Source organism: Heterodontus francisci, chromosome 5 (assembly GCF_036365525.1).
Source record: "Heterodontus francisci isolate sHetFra1 chromosome 5, sHetFra1.hap1, whole genome shotgun sequence".
Lineage (NCBI taxonomy): Eukaryota > Metazoa > Chordata > Chondrichthyes > Heterodontiformes > Heterodontidae > Heterodontus > Heterodontus francisci.
The window spans coordinates 135,134,982-135,148,124 of record NC_090375.1 but is presented as its reverse complement, the minus strand read 5'-3'; the positions used below and the strand labels follow the sequence as shown (position 1 = coordinate 135,148,124).

The 13,143-nt window shown below is 45.8% G+C and overlaps 2 protein-coding genes across 2 annotated transcripts in view; one reads left to right on the top strand and one right to left on the bottom strand.

The window, feature by feature from the left end:
* sybu (syntabulin (syntaxin-interacting)) overlaps positions 1 to 13,143 on the top strand; it is a 105,556-nt gene that overhangs the window by 14,829 nt on the left and 77,584 nt on the right. The gene's annotated exons all lie outside the window — the stretch shown is intronic.
* The window catches only part of LOC137369680 (RNA-binding protein 25-like), a gene marked incomplete at its 5' end in the record, with an annotated part of 28,412 nt that overhangs the window by 1,260 nt on the left and 14,009 nt on the right, over positions 1 to 13,143 (bottom strand). The window lies entirely within an intron of this gene.

Sequence of the window (13,143 nt, the reverse complement as noted above, 5' to 3'; positions counted from 1 at the left end):
AAATTAAACCCTTCAAAGGCTTTGTACTGTGATTCCTCAACCGTTGGCACTGTACCTTACCCGATAGATGGAACTTATTTGCAGGCAGTCACACTTCCATTCTGTGGAGCTTCTCTCAACCTCTTCTCAAGATCTGCAGTTTTCTCCAGGTCAGGCCTTTTCAGCGAGTTGACTTAATTTGTTTTATGGATCCCTTTTCAGCTAGATGCTTTCAGTTTTTCTTCTGGGTGTAGGTTTTCAATCCCTTTTCGCTGCCACCATGTTGCTTCCGTATGCTGCCACCGTATTTAGTATAGCCAGAGCGATTCTTAGTCTGTAGTTATTAAACATTAATCTTTATTGCATAACAATTATTTACACCCCACACGAGACTATGTGACTCCTTCAACAACCACAGTGTATCTGTTCTCAAGTCTCTCTCACATGATCTTTTACATCATCATGGTGGGAGGTATTCTTTACATTCTCTCAACATTAACCCATTCAGACCCTTATACTACAATTACAATTGTGAATTCTCAAGAGGTCGGAATTAGAGGAGCGCAGATATCTTGGAGGGGCTGGAGGAGATTACAGAGATAGGGAGGCGCCAAGTCATGGAGGGATTTGAAAAGAAGGATGAGAATTTTAAAATCGAGGCATTGCTTAAGCAGGAGCCAGTGTAGGGCAGCGAGCACAGGGATCATGGGTGAATGGGATTTGGTGCAGGTTAGGATACAGGCAGCAGAGTTTTGGATGACTTCAAGTTTAAAGGGAGTAGAATGTGGGAGGCCACCCAGGAGTGCGTTAGAAAAGTCAAGTCTGGAGGTAACAAAGATATGAGGGTTTCAACAGTAGAAGAGCTGAGGCGGGACGAAGTTGGGCGATGTTACAGAGGTGGAAATAGGCAGTCTTAGTGATGGTACGCATATATGGTCAAAAGCTCATCTTTGGGTCAAATATGACACCAATGTTGCAAACAGCCTGGTTCAGCCTCAGTTGCCAGGGAGAAGGATGGATTTGGTGGCGAGGGAGCAGAGTTTATAGCTGGGACCGAAGACAATAGCTTCAGTTTTCCCAATATTTAATTGGAGGAAGTGTCTGCTCATCCAGTACTGGTTGTCAGGCAAGCAGTCTGACAAATTAGAGACAGTAGAGGGGTCGAGGGAGGTGGTGGTGAGGTAAAGCTGTGTGTCATCAGCGTAGAAGTGGAAACTGATGTTATGTTTTCAAATGATGTTGCCAAGAGACAGCACATAAATGAGAAATGGGAGGGGGCCGAGGATAGATCCTTGGGGGACACCAGGGTTAAATGTGTGGGAATGGAAAAAGAAGCCATCAGTGGCAGTTCTCTGACTACGATTAGATAGATAAGAATGCAACCAAGCAAGTGCAATCCCACTGAGGGGAATCATTGGAGGAGGATGGTGTGATCAACCATGTCAAAGACAGCAGACAGGTCGAGAAGGATGAGGAGGGATAGTTTGTCTTTGTCACAGTCACATAGGATGTCATTTGTAACTTTGGTAAGAGTTGTTTTGATACTGTGGCAGGGTCAGAAACCTGATTGGAGGGATTCAAACATGGAGATCCAGAAAAAATGGGCAAGAATTTGGGAGGTGACAACATGTTCAAGGGCTTTGGTGAGGAAAGGGACATTAGAGATGGGAGCAATAGTTTGCAAGGAAATGAGGTCAAGGTTTGGTTTTTTTGAGGAGAATGCTGATAACGGCAGATTTGAAGGAGAGAGGGACAAAACCTGAGGACTCGGAGTCATAATGGCACAGAGGAGGCTGGTTGGCCCATCGTGTCCATGCTGGCTCTCAGCAGAGCAATCCAATCAATCCAATTACCCCACTCTATCCCTGTAGCCCTGTAAGTTTATTTCTCTCAAGTGCCCATCCAATTTCCTTTTGAAATCATTCATCATCTCTGCTCCCATCATCCTCGTAGGCAGTGAGTTCCAGGTCATTACCACTTGCTGCGAAAAAAAAGTTCTTTATCACATCCCCCCTGCATCTCTTGCCCAAAACCTTAAATCTGTGTCCCCTAGTCCTTGTATCCATCAATATCGGCGACCACGCTTTGGAAGTGGTTCAAGAGTTCACCTACCTCGGCTCAACTATCACCAGTAACCTCTGTCTCGATTGTAGAAATCAACAAGCGCATGGGAAAGGCTTCCACTGCTATGTCCAGACTGGCCAAGAGAGTGTGGGAAAATGGCGCACTGACAAGGAACACAAAAGTCCGAGTGTATCAAGCCTGTGTCCTCAGTACCTTGCTCTACGGCGGAGCTAAAGTGTGGCGAGTTGAAGAGACTTAGCAGTTGGCAGGAAAAAAGACAGAAGCGCAAGGGGAGAGCCAACTGTGTAACAGCCCCGACAACCAATTTTATCTGCAGCACCTGTGGAAGAGCCTGTCACTCTAGAATTGGCTTTTATAGCCACTCCAGGCGCTGCTTCACAAACCACTGACCACCTCCAAGCGCTTATCCATTGTCTCGCGAGACAAGGAGGCCAAAGAAGAGTCCTTGTACCATTAGCTTTTCTTTGTCTGCCCTATCCTAACCTGTCATAATCTTGTACCCCTTTATCAAATCTCCCCTTAGTCTCCCTTGCTCCAAGGAGAACAACCACAGCTCCTCCAACCTACCCTTGTAGATAAAATTCCTCATCCCTGGAACCATTCTAGTAAATCTCTTCTTCCCCCTCTCAAGGACCCCCACATTCCTGCCTAAAGTGTGGGTGCAGTACTGTAGTTGTGACCTAACCAGATCCTTTTAAAGGTTCAGCATAATTGCCCTGCTTTTGTACTCAATACTTCTATTTTTGGAGCCCACGATCCCATATCCTTTGTAGCCACTCTCTCAATATGTCCTGCCACCTTCAAAGATCTCTCGACATGAACTCCCAGATTCCTCTGCCCCTGTACACTCTTTAGAACTCTACCATTTAGTCTATATTGCCTCTCCCTATCTCTTCTGTCAAAATGCATCACATCACATTTCTCTGTATTAAATTTCATCTGCCATTTGTCTGCCTATTCTGTTAGCCTATCTATGTCCTATTGCAGTCGATTGGTATCATCCTCACTATCTGTCACACCTCTAAGTTTGATATTATTGGCAGATTTTGAAATTTTTCTCTGTATTCCATTATCCAAGTCATTTATATATACTGACCCTTGCGGAACACCACTGTCTACCATCCTCCAGTCTAAGAAACAGCCATTTACTATAACTCACTGCTTTCTGTCCTTAAGCCAATTTTTTAATCCCAGCTAATACTGACCTTCCGACACCATGACCCTCAGTTTTGTTAACTGGCCTTTTATGTGGTACTTTGTCAAATGCTTTTTTTTATAATCCATATAGGCAATATCCATTGGTTTCCCTTCATCAAACCTCTCTGTTACTTCATCAAAAAATTAAATTAGATTACTCCAGCACCATCCGCCTTTTGCAAATCCATGCTGGCTCTCCCTAATTAATTTGAACCTCTCTAAATGCCTGTTGATTTTTGCCCTGATTATTATTTATAAAATGTTACCCACCACTGATGTTAAACTGGCTGGCCTGTAGTTACTAGGAATGTCCTTACACTCTTTCTTGAATACGGATGTCACATTTGCCACTCTCTAATCTTCTGGCACATCCCCCGTATCTTGGGAAGATTGGAAGATTATGTCAAGTTCTTCCGCTATCTCCACTCCCACTTCCTTTAGCAATTTCAGATGCAAGCCATCCGGACCAGGTGACTATCCACTATAAGCATAGTCAGCTTTTCCAGGACCTCCTACCTATCAATTTTCACCTCACCCATTATCTCTACCAGGGAGAGAGAGAAACGTTAACAATGCCAGCCAACGTGGAAGCCAGGAAGTGAAGTTAGGTGGTCAGTAGTTTAGTGGGAATCGGGTCAAAAGAGTAGGAGCTGGGTCTCATGGACAAGATGAGCTTGGAGAGGGCGTGAGGGGAGAGAGGAGAGAAACTAGAAAAAGATAGAGGTTCAGGACTGGACCTTAGAGGAATTTTGGCTTGGTAGACTAGGGAAGTCAGGGAAGTGGCAAAGGCAGCTGGTGGGACGGTCTCAACCTAGGTAACAAAGAAGTCCACGAGCTCCTCACACTTGTTGGAGGGGAGGGTGCTGTTGTCAAGGAAGAAGGCTTTAAGAAGACAGCTTGCAGTAGAGAAAAGAAGCCTGGAGTTAACTTTGCATCCAGGAATATTGAGCAGTTTTAGCAGATGAGAGCAGGACCCTATAGTGCTTCATCTGGTCTAGCCAGATCTGACGGTGAATGGCTAAACCAGTTATCTGCCATATCTGTTCAAATCTGCGTCCCTTGGACTTAAAGGAGTGGAGATGAGAGCCATACCAGGGGAACAGCCGGGTGAGAGTGAGTAATCGTTTAAATGAGGACTACGGCATGAAAGTTGGAGGTGAGAGTGTTGTTGAGCAAATCAAGAGCTGCAGAAATGTCATGGTGAAGGGAGGGCCAAAGGCTAGAAAATTGAAGTTTTGAGAGTGCAGTTGTAAGTGAATTGAGACAGAGTTTTTTCCAGAGGCGGATACAAAAGGAAGTAAGATGCAGAGAGGGAAGTGCGATGTGGGTAGAGAGTGATACAAGGAAGTGATTAGAGATGGCCTTATCTGTTATTGGTAATATGGGAGTCGCGAGGCCACGTTAGATGGCAAGGTCAAGCCATGAATATAGGTTGGGGAGTTTACATGGAGGGTGAGATTAAGGGAAGAAGGAGGCCAGTGAACTCAGCAGACAGAACATGATGGATGGAAATGGGGGTTGAAATCACTTAGGATGAGAAGTCACTTGGAACAGTGGCCTAGGGAGGAAAGCAGTGAAGTTATCTCATTGAGAAAGTTGGCGTGGTGCTTGGGCGGGTGGTAGAGAACTAGGATTTTAGTTGAGAGATGAGGCGTAGAACAAGGTGAGATGCTCATTGGAAGAGAAAGTGCCAGAGGAGTAAGGTGTGATTTGGTGATGAGAGCTACATTACTACCACAATGGTCTTGGTGGGAAAGTGGTGGAAGGGATAGCCTGGCAGAGAGGCTTCGGTTATGGGGAAGGTGTCATCACCCCTCAGCCAGGTTTCGTTCAAGGCCATGATGTTGATGCAATCATCCAGAATAAGCTCATGGAGTGGTGATAGTGGGACCTATGGTAGTGCCCACGGGATCAGCACTGAGCAGAGTGTAGTAGGGATGTTCCAGGCTTTGAGAAACAAGAGGGCAGCCCTGAGATGTCAGTGTAATGGAAGGGGGTTTGAGAAGATGGAGGACTGTGCTGGAGCTTGGGAGGAATGGGATGACTGTTAGTGTATCACAGTGTTGAAAGAGGGGTCAATGGGTGTGGGAGCACTGAGATGATAGTGATTATGGTGGGATATGGGAAAATTAAATGTCTGTATAGTGTGTGGCAGTGATGGAATAAAGGTTCCTGCTTGTGGTAATGCAGAGAAAGTGGTTCTGGGTATGGGATTTTGGAATACTTCTCTATTTTGAGTGTAGTAGTGCTGGCAAGTGGAGAGCATTGAGAGTTTGGTAATGGAATATACCAGCATTGGGCTGGGTGTAATAATCGGGGGAAAATAAAAAAGTTTTGGGATTTGATAGAATTTGGAAACAGAATTCTAGGGATTCATACTAGGGAAGCTATTTGAACATCTAATATTGTTGTTTAAGTATTACAATTTTCTTTCCAAATAGAAAACCCTGTCAAGAGCTCATATGGGAATCTAACCTCTGTGGTATTCAAAGGCAGTTCCCATTGTGAACAAACATCATTAAATGATTTTCTTTTTAAAGTTGATTTTATTAGGTAATTTTGATTGGTTTATCTCGTGGGAGGGTTCTATCACTGCTGCTATTTCTTGCTGTTCTTTGCACAATTTCAGGCAAAGTACAAACAATTTGCATATGCAAAGTATAATAGGAAGTGCAAACTGACATACTACTGTTTCATACTATAGAGGGACAATCTTCCATATCATTTCTCCCAATTAATCAGATGCGCTCCCCCTTGGCAGGTTTGGCGGCAGGGAGGGTATTTAATAGGGCAGAATGGTGGCAGGTGGGGACCCCGCCTCTACCCCGATTAAGTCTGTGGCGGGAAGGCCTGTGAACAGTCTTCCCGTCCTGCCACCAATTGAGGCTGTTAAGGGGCAATTAATGCCCAATTAAGAGCCTCTTTCCACCGCTGCTGGCATTAACCCTGCGGTGGGTGGGCCAGCCACCACTCGGGAGCACGACATGCAAACCAGGGCGGGTTGCTTGCCATCTCCTGGGGGGAAGTGGGGGGGGGGGGGTCCCTCGTTCAGAGGCACTCAGTGCCTGATCAAGGGACCCGGCGTCAGGAAGTTGGGGGGTGGGGGGGGTGGGGTTGGCACTGTCCTTGCTGCCAACCCCCCTACAGCCTCTGTCGCACAACCCCCATCCTGCAAAACCCCTCCCGTCATCACCCACCTCTGGCATGGGTCACCCTGCCACCCAGGTCTCTGGTAGGTGCCTTTCCTGCAACAGCCACAGTGTTCCCGGTGGCGCTGCTGAGCAAAAGAGCTGCCAGGCTCTAATTGGCCAGCAGCACTCTGCGGGCGGAACTTTCGCCCTTGGGGTCTTGATCCCGTTAAAAGTCCACTGATCTCTCAACTGCCTGATTGTCATGTAATTCCGGCAGGCCTTCCCGGAGGAGGCAGGGCGGGTCTCTCGCCGGCCCTTGAGCCGGCAACTGAGACCCCCATCACCTCCATAAAATTCCCCCCCGATGTGTTTGTTTATAATGAAAGAGTATTATACTAGAAAATGCACTGTACATATATTTTTTGATGCTAAGTTGGAGCTGTGTTGAAGGTGCCTCTTTTGTTTTAAGGCCAAGATGTCTAACTCCTATATGTAAGTACAGTGTATGGTTACTTGAATCTGATTTGTTATTTTGATAATGTAACTCTACAACTTGGAGAAAATGGTCAATTTCAGATTGCAGCTAAAAAATACCCAGCAACTTGAGTGGGTTGCATTTGTAACAAAGTATGACTTCACTATATGTCAACCTGCCTCTTTCAGTATATTAATGAGTACAACTCCTATGACATTGTTTGTGGTGAGTCAGGAGCTATGTGATTTCATAAATATATTTGGACCACTGATTTATAATCATTGGATACTTAGTGTGTTTTTATCAAAGCTTTGTACGACAATTAGTGAAATTTGAAGACTCATGCTATGATTTTATGCATATTCGCATAGAAACTCAATTGGTGCTCGATTACTGTTTAAACATTGGTATACCAATGTAGCAAATTTATATTCTCACCTTTTCTGAAGCTCAGGATACAGAAGTATGCTATGGAAGTGCTTGCACATATTAATTGAGTACAGATCAATTGCAGAAACTGCATGTCAGAGATTGTGGGTTTGTAGTGCAAGGGAAGATGGCCGCTCCCGCTCTTTGGAACTGATTTTCACTGCCCTCACCTGTCATTAACCAGGAGGTAACAGCCTCAAAATGGGGTAGATAATCTTACCACCCCAATAACACTGGCAATGCAGCCGGCTCCATTTTAAAGGAGGCCTACTGCCAGGTGTCCAAGCTTCCTGCCTATTCCAGGCAAAAGGCTCCTTTTACTATGGAATTGGAGTCCGATGGTGCAAGTGAGACCATGACTGAGTCTTGGAGTTTGGATCTCAAAGCATCCCTGGCAATCATGTGAGCATTTGGAAGAGGTTTTCTTATTTTGCCTGTATAACTGCAGTTCGTTCAATGACACTGCAGTGCTTGCATCTGGTGCACCAGGGCATCAGTCTTGTGGGACATGGTTATACTTTCAAGTGTTGGACATTCACACAGTACCCTGCCCATCTTCAGTATAGTAGTCATTAAGTCAAGTGACTCCATAGAACAGTGTTGTTGCTGCAACAGCCTCTATTCGAAAGCAGACCTGAAAAAGCCTGTATCCCTATGCTATTATACTGGCTCTTGCTATCTTCTGTTGCAGACAACTCACAGGGATCAGTTTTAAAGCCCCCTCCCTGGTGGAAGGGAAGGTGGGTGGCAGTCAAAATGGAGCAGGGACATTCTGTAAGAGATTCCGTTCCCGCACCCACTTACTACAGTTCTTGGACATTGGGAGTTACAAGAACAAAATTGCACATGACACAGGGTTGGGCTGAATCACAAATTTGTTTATTTAAAAAAACAAAAACCCTCCTAACCCCCTGTTACAAAGACCTCTAAACTAATTTAAAGGACACCACATGACACCTTGATTGGTTAGTCCAATTTAAATCCCTCCCCGATTTAACCTCAGCGCTCACCCAAACACGCAAGTCACCACAACTTCTAAAATAAACCTTTCGGAAAAAAAACACAGGCAAAACCCCACGTTTCTGCCCCAAATTCACTCAATTCAAAACCCAAAACCCTCCCAGGATTTGGTTGCTACACTTAAAATTGTTTTAAAACTCTCGGCCTCAAATACCCCTTGGATTTGGCTGATAACTTACAATCCTCTATGCGGTTGGTCCTTCTGGTGAGAATTGTAGGTCCACGAGCCAGGTTGACTGTTCCTGACCCTCCTTCTCAACTGCAGCCCCAACAGTACAAACCCCTTCAAGACTTGACTGAAAAACCCACAATCACCCACATGTCTGGTCATTACCAATGTTGATTGTATGCCTGGACTTGAGATGACCAGTCCCCGTCCTTCTTCACATAACTGCAGTGCCAAACCCTTCGATCTTGTCCTTTTTATGATGATGCTTATCAAAATATCATGAACACATCTCCTGAAGCCATCCTGCTGGATGGTCAGCACTTAGCACCTTTTAATCTCTTTCCTCTGTTACCTGCCTGGTCCCGAAAGATCCATTTCGTGCTGATGTGATTTCCCTGACCGAGAACAATGAACTCCACCAAGGTGAGGTAATCCAGGCTCCAAAGCTAATATCCATGAAAGAGGTTTCTCTCCTGTCTTGACAGGAGTGAATGCTGTGCTCGGGAGCTGGTAAGTTGTAACAATGGCCTCCCTGATTACTTAACATGATGGCAGTTACTAAAATAAAAGCAAAATACTGCAGATGCTGGAAATCTGAAATAAAAACAAGAAATGCTGGAACCACTCAGCAGGTCTGGCAGCATCTGCGGAAAGAGAAGCAGAGTTAACCTTTCGGGTCAGTGACCCTTCTTCGGAACTGACAAATATTAAAAATATCACAGGTTATAAGCAAGTGAGGTGGGGGTGTTATCTCTTGCCCCACCCCCACCTCACTTGCTTATAACCTGTGACATTTTTAATATTTGTCAGTTCCGAAGAAGGGTCACTGACCCGAAAGGTTAACTCTGCTTCTCTTTTCGCAGATGCTGCCAGACCTGCTGAGTGGTTCCAGCATTTCTTGTTTTTATAATGATGGCAGTTACCCTGTGTCACTGTTATGATAATGTCCCAAATTCCAGTCCTTTAGCAGTATCAGTTCTGTTGTGATGTTTGAAAATTGACTCATCGAAATGCAGCCTGCCTCTGTGTGCTTTGTGTTGAGGTTTAGCTCTTATTCACAGTACCAGTGTCCGTGGGGGTTTGGGTTCCTTCCCCATACTCCACAAAGTATAGTTTTAAAGTCTAGTTGTTGGGGGGGGGGGGGTGGAATTCTGATCCCACATCTCTTTTTTTTTCCCCCCCCCCCTTTAATATCTCTTTTTTTTTACAAGAGATATTACCTCCGATAAAAATCCTCTGTCTCGTTACAAGAATTGTGAGCCTCAGCCAAATCACTATCTTTACATCAGAATCCATTATCAAACCCCATTCTTAACCATTTCCCCATGTTTTGCCTTTTGGTTTTTCATTTAGTTTACACGACAATCTTAACACATACAATATTATAATCATTTGTACAATCACCATCATGTGTGAAGCAATTCAAATCCAGAAGGGAATTTCAATATTGAAACCAATATCCCACCAGGGTGGGGAGGCTATTTCCCTAAAGTCATCCCCTGTGTCTCTGTTCCTCTGTTCAAGAGTGTAATAGTGCTATTGAGACAGTTCCACCTCCTTCACCAATTTCGTGGGGTGCTCGGGCAGGGATGGAATATCATATCCAAAGTGGACTATGTATTCTTGGACGTTTGGCAGGGCACTGCCTACGGTGAAGTTCACTGAGGTATGATTCCTGATGGGGATTATCCTTTCCTGAAAAATCTGAACCTCCATCGGGGGCTTAAAACAGAAGGTTGGGTCCTGGATGGGGCACCAGCTGTCATTCTGTATCCGATACTGGTAGTGGCACAGTAGGTTTTGTTAGTCTCATATGCAACCTGGGGAGGGACATGGTCCTGAGCTATCACCTCCATAATACAGTTGATAGGCTGTGTACTTTCAAACTCAAAGCCACATACTGGTCGGTCGAACTCATTTAGATGATAGGGAGACAGCACTTCATGTGCACCTCTTCCCCGACACCCCTTCAGATCAGTGCCAATCATAGAGTTCCCCCACACAAACAAGAAATGCTGGATTCACTCAGCAGGTCTGGCAGCATCTGTGGAAAGAGAAGCAGAGTTAACGTTTCGGGTCAGTGACCCTTCTTCGGAACTGACAAATATTAGAAAAGTCACAGATTATAAACAAGTGAGGTGGGGGTGGGGCAAGAGATAACACCCCCACCTCACTTGCTTATAACCTGTGATATTTTTAATATTTGTCAGTTCCGAAGAAGGGTCACTGACCCGAAAGGTTAACTCTGCTTCTCTTTTCGCAGATGCTGCCAGACCTACTGAGTGAATCCAACATTTCTTGTTTTTGTTTCAGATTTCCAGCATCCGCAGTATTTTGCTTTTATTATAGAGTTCCCCCACTTAGCCAAATAAACCCTTTGCTCTTCCTTCCACCACTTGTTCCAACACAATTTCACCCCCCCCCACTTTGTCCCTGTAATCCATCTGTGTGTGTCGTTCCGCAATCTTTTCCAATCCCCGAATTCATCACCCTTCGCCTCATCTGTCTTATGTAACCACCACCACCATCCCACAGGGATACTTTCCCAACATTCTAGGCACATCCTTCCCTCTGTCACCTGCACCTTGCTGGTTGTGATATATAATTTTGGGCAGGGCAGTGTACCCAGTGTGATTGGAATACTTGGTTGAATTTGACTCCAACTAATCAAGAGTGCCAAGCCTGCTATACTCTCAGCACTACATGAACTGCTTTGCCTGTGCTGGGACGAGGGAGCAGTACCTCAGGACATGCGCGATGCCAATATCATCACCCTCTATAAAAACAAAGGTGACCGCGGTGACTGCAACAACTACCGTGGAATCTCCCTGCTCAGCATAGTGGGGAAAGTCTTTGCTCGAGTCGCTCTAAACAGGCTCCATAAGCTGGCCGAGCGCGTCTACCCTGAGGCACAGTGTGGCTTTCGTGCAGAGAGATCGACCGTTGACATGCTGTTCTCCCTTAGTCAGCTACAGGAGAAATGCCTGCGAACAACAGATGCCCCTCTACATTGCTTTCATTGATCTCACCAAAGCCTTTGACCTCGTCAGCAGACTTGGTCTCTTCAGACTACTAGAAAAGATTGGATGTCCACCAAAGCTATTAAGTATCATCACCTCATTCCATGACAATATGAAAGGCACAATTCAACATGGCGGCACCTCGTCAGACCCTTTCCTATCCTGAGTGGCGTGAAACAGGGCTGTGTTCTCGCACCCACACTTTTTGGGATTTTCTTCTCCCTACTGCTTTCACATGCGTTCAAGTCTTCAGAAGAAGGTATTTTCCTCCACACAAGATCAGGGGGCAGGTTGTTCAACCTTGCCCATCTAAGAGCGAAGTCCAAAGTATGGAAAGTCCTCATCAGGGAACTCCTCTTTGCTGACGATGCTGCTTTAACATCTCACACTGAAGAGTGCCTGCAGAGTCTCATCGACAGGTTTGCGGCTGCCTGCAACGAATTTGGCCTAACCATCAGCCTCAAGAAAACGAACATCGTGGGGCAGGACGTCAGAAATGCTCCATCCATCAATATTGGCGACCATGCTCTGGAAGTGGTTCAAGAGTTCACCTACCTAGGCTCAACAATCACCAGTAACCTGTCTCTAGATGCAGAAATCAACAAGCGCATGGGAAAGGCTTCCACTGCTATGTCCAGACTGGCCAAGAGAGTGTGGAAAATGGCACACTGACACGGAACACAAAAGTCCGAGTGTATCAAGCCTGTGTCCTCAGTACCTTGCCCTATGGCAGCGAGGGCCTGGACAATGTATGTCAGCCAAGAGCGACGTCTCAATTCATTCCATCTTCGCTGCCTCCAGAGAATACTTGGCATCAGGTGGCAGGACCGAATCTCCAACACAGAAGTCCTTGAGGCGACCAACATACCCAGCTTATACACACTACTGAGTCAGCGGCGCTTGAGATGGCTTGGCCATGTGAGCCGCATGGAAGATGGCAGGATCCCCAAAGACACATTGTACAGTGAGCTCGCCACTGGTATCAGACCCACCGGCCGTCCATGTCTCCACTTTAAAGACATCTGCAAACGCGACATGAAGTCCTGTGACATTGATCACAAGTCATGGGAGTCAGTTGCCAGTGTTCGCCAGAGCTGGCGGACAGCCATAAAGGCGGGTCTAAAATGTGGCGAGTCGAAGAGACTTAGCAGTTGGCAGGAAAAAAGACAAAAGCACAAGGGGAGAGCCAACTGTGTAATAGCCCCAACAAACAAATTTTTCTGCAGCACTGTGGAAGAGCCTGTCACTCTAGAATTGGCCTTTATAGCCACTCCAGGCGCTGCTCCACATACCACTGACCACCTCCAGGCGCTTACCCAATGTCTCTTGAGATATCTCTGCTTGTATGGAGTTTGCAAGTTCTCCCTGTGTCTGTGTGGGTTTCCTCCGGGTGCTCTGGTTTCTTCCCACATGCCAAAGACTTGCTGGTTGATAGGTTAATTGGCCATTATAAATTGCCCCTAGTATAGGTAGGTGGTAGGGAAATATAGGGACAGGTGAGGATGTGGTAGGAATATGGAAATAGTGTAGGATTAGTATAGTATGGGTGGTTGATGGTCGGCACAGACTTAGTGGGCCAAAGGGCCTGTTTCAGTGCTGTATCTCTAAAACTAAAACTAAAAACTAAATAAGGAGGCC